This window comes from Papio anubis, chromosome 7, assembly GCF_008728515.1.
Source record: "Papio anubis isolate 15944 chromosome 7, Panubis1.0, whole genome shotgun sequence".
Lineage (NCBI taxonomy): Eukaryota > Metazoa > Chordata > Mammalia > Primates > Cercopithecidae > Papio > Papio anubis.
The window spans coordinates 146,533,433-146,536,907 of record NC_044982.1 but is presented as its reverse complement, the minus strand read 5'-3'; the positions used below and the strand labels follow the sequence as shown (position 1 = coordinate 146,536,907).

At 40.7% G+C, this 3,475-nt stretch overlaps 1 pseudogene; it reads right to left on the bottom strand.

The window, feature by feature from the left end:
* Window positions 1-1,528: 1,528 nt before the first annotated feature.
* Window positions 1,529-3,224, bottom strand: LOC110743674 (annotated as a pseudogene).
* Window positions 3,225-3,475: the final 251 nt, after the last annotated feature.

Genomic DNA, 3,475 nt, shown 5'->3' with positions numbered 1-3,475 from the left:
CGGGAATTATTAAATCTGTTATGAGATCCTTAATGTATTCATAGGTATAGTAGTCCCCCTCTGCCCACGAGGGAAATGTTTCCAAGAGCCCCAGTGGAACTGTGACTAGTACCAAACCCAATATTACTATGTTTTTTTCTATACATACATACATAACTATGATAAAGTTTAATTTATATATGAGACATGGTAAGAGACTGACAATTATAGCAATCATAAAATAAAGAAATTATATTGTAATAAAAACTATATGAATGTGATATATCTCTCTTATTCTCAGAATATCTTATTGTACTGTATTCTTGTGTTCTTTTCTTCTTGTGAAGAGAAAGGGACAGTGCGGGATGGTGCCAGTTTCCATCATGCTACTCAGAATGGTGTGCAATTTAAAATTTATGAATTGTTTATTTCTGGCATTTCCCACTTAATATTTTTGGACCATGGTTGACTGCAAGTAACTGAAATTGCAGAAAGCAAAACCACAGATAAGGGGACAGTGAATGCTATACATATCAATATAGTATTATATAAAATATTTTTAAAATTTTGATAACTCAATTTCAATATAACTAGTTTCATTTCAATATAATTAGTTTCATTTGCAATCTGATGTATTTTTTATGCAAAGCATTTTTCTGAGGCTTCACCAAACCACCAAAGGGGGCTGTGGTACCAAAAAAGGTTAAGAGTCTTGGGTTTTTGTCAAACGAGGACTCAAGGAAGTATTTTGGGGAGTCTTCTAATTTTGAACTTTAAATATTGATGTTAATTAAACAAATTATTATATAATATTCCTAGTAGCTGGAATGACTGCCTTATACAGAGCACTGCCACTCCATTGCCATTTCTGAGTTTACATTTACAGCAGAGATGAAGCCAAGCAGTTCCACCCAAATTGTTCCATTCTAATTAGGAAAAAAACGGGCAGACCTAATAAGTAAATGGTGATGATATTTAAAAAGTGGTGAAGAAGTTGAGCCCTTAGCATAACGAAGTTGCTAAACTCAAAAAGCCTGTACTCTAGCGGTTGGCACCATAGTCAGGTGGGTAGAATTCAGTTGCAGAAAACACAGTATCATTTGCCATATGAAGTTAATGATGTTAATCTGAATTGTTTCTGTTGTAATTTTGTTTGAATTTGTAAGTTTTGGGTTTTTTTACTTAGCATATGTGTCCTTAGCTTCATGTTTGTTCTTGCTTGAGTACATGCCCAGAGATATGGGCATTTTTTCTTATTCTTTCATTGGGGGTACTTAACTCACGCATGAGAAATGCTGCGCTCTGTTACTGATAACTCTTCATGTTTCCCTCTTTATTTATTATTATTATTATTATTATTAAGATGGAGTCTCGCTCTGTTGCCCAGGCTGGAGTGCAGTGGCGTGATATCAGCTCACTGCAAACTCTGTCTCCCGGATTCACGCCATTCTCCTGCCTCAGCCTCCCGAGTAGCTGGGACTACAGGTACCTGCCACCATGTCTGGCTAATTGTTTGTATTTTTAGTACAGATGGGGTTTCACCGTGTTAGCTAGGATGGTTTCGATCTCCTGACCTCATGATCTGCCCGCCTCAGCCTCCCAAAGTGCTGGGATTACAGGCATGAGCCTCTGCGCCCAGCCGATATATTCTTTCTTAAATCTGTGGCCAGGCCTATAATTGTCACAAGGAAAATTAGAAAACCTACAAAATGTCAGAGGATTCAACTTTAAAGTCTGTCTCAAAGGACTCAGAAAGTAGTGATTCACTTTGACCCCCTCAAAGATCAAATATCAAGCAATTTACCAGTTAGTGTTTTTAAATGATGTGTAGCCCTTAGCAGACTCTAAGACCAATAAGATGGCATTGTCATTCCCAGAAGTGCAGACTCCTCTCTGTCCTGCTCCCCCACTAATCTTTTGAACATCCCAGCTGCTCACATTGCCCCCCCAACAACATGGTAGCTTTTCCAGTTGTTCTGGTGACCTCACTGTATGTTTCCGTGGTACTCAACAGCCTGTGGAGTGGTGGCCAGTCTTGGACAGTGCTCTAGTCCCATGACTGTGCCCTTCTTTGCGGGTAGCTTCCTCTTGGCATTGCCTCCTCCCTGCCCTCAGGAGACACTCTCTTCTTTGCCATCTTCCTCTGTGGTGTCGTGTCCTTACTCAAAAATACAAGTCCCTGTATCACCACACCTGACTCCTTGATATCGGGTGGTTTCTCTTCTATCATTCCAGTTCTTGAAGTGTCTAGAAAGTTCAGTTTTACATTCCTTTTCTAGAAGAAACCTGGAAAATAAGTCTTCCAGGACCTGGCTGGAGGATACAGCTTGAGGAACATCACCCAGAACAGCATTAAAGGATGCTTCTTTCCCCCCCCCTCCCCCAAATCAATAGGTCTTTTATTGCATCATTTAAATATCACAAGTAGGTTTTAGCAGCCATCTGGTATCTTGTTTCTGTAGCTGGACAACTCTTAGATCTTAGTCATCAGCCTGCTGAACAGTTACTTTTTCAGAGACATAGATGCCATCCAAAAACTTCCTGATATCGTTGTTTTTAACTGTTGTGGCTTGCTGAATTTGAAACAAGCTGAGTGTCATTTCCTTCAAGGATTAATTTATCTTTCTGGGCTTGAGATACTGAACAAGCAACACCTGGTCTCATCTGAACCTTGCAGATGTATTTTTCACCCAAGAAATTTAGGATTTCCACAAGAGACCCATGCTCCTGGATAATGCTGTTGATGGGGAAGTGAACATACACAGACCTCATCTTGTAACAGAAGCCCAGTGTAATACCCTTGGTCATGTTCCGTACATGACTACAAATAGTCCGAATGGTAACCAGTTCCTTTCTGTTACCACACCATTTGTCAACCCAGAGCCTCTTTTTTTTTTTTCTTTCCGAGAAGACTGAGTTCTACATTGATGTGATTGAAGTTCCTCCACAGGGTTGCTCTGGGGCCTTTCACGACAACTGTGTGTCCCTTTAGAGTAATGTCGACATTTTCTGGAATGTCGATAGTCTGATTGCTGAAAATGGTCTTCATTGTCACAGTAGACGTAGCAAAGAAAGAAAGGATGTTTCTGGACCACGGTTTTGTTTTTGTTTTGTGATTAAAAAAACATGTAACATCAATTTACCTTCTTAACAATTTATGGCCAGGTGCGGTGGCTGAAGCCTGTAATCCCAGCACTTTGGGAGGCCGAGACGGGCGGATCACGAGGTCAGGAGATCGAGACCATCCTGGCTAACACGGTGAAATCCTGTCTCTACTAAAAAATACAAAAAACTAGCCGGGCGAGATGGCGGGCACCTGTAGTCCCAGCTACTTGGGAGGCTGAGGCAGGAGAATGGCGTAAACCCCAGAGGCGGAGCTTGCAGTGAGCCGAGATCTGGCCATTGCACTCCAGCCTGGGCGACAGAGCGAGACTCTGTCTCAAAAAAAAAAAAAAAAAAAAAAAATTAAAAAATGTACAGCACGGTATTAACTACA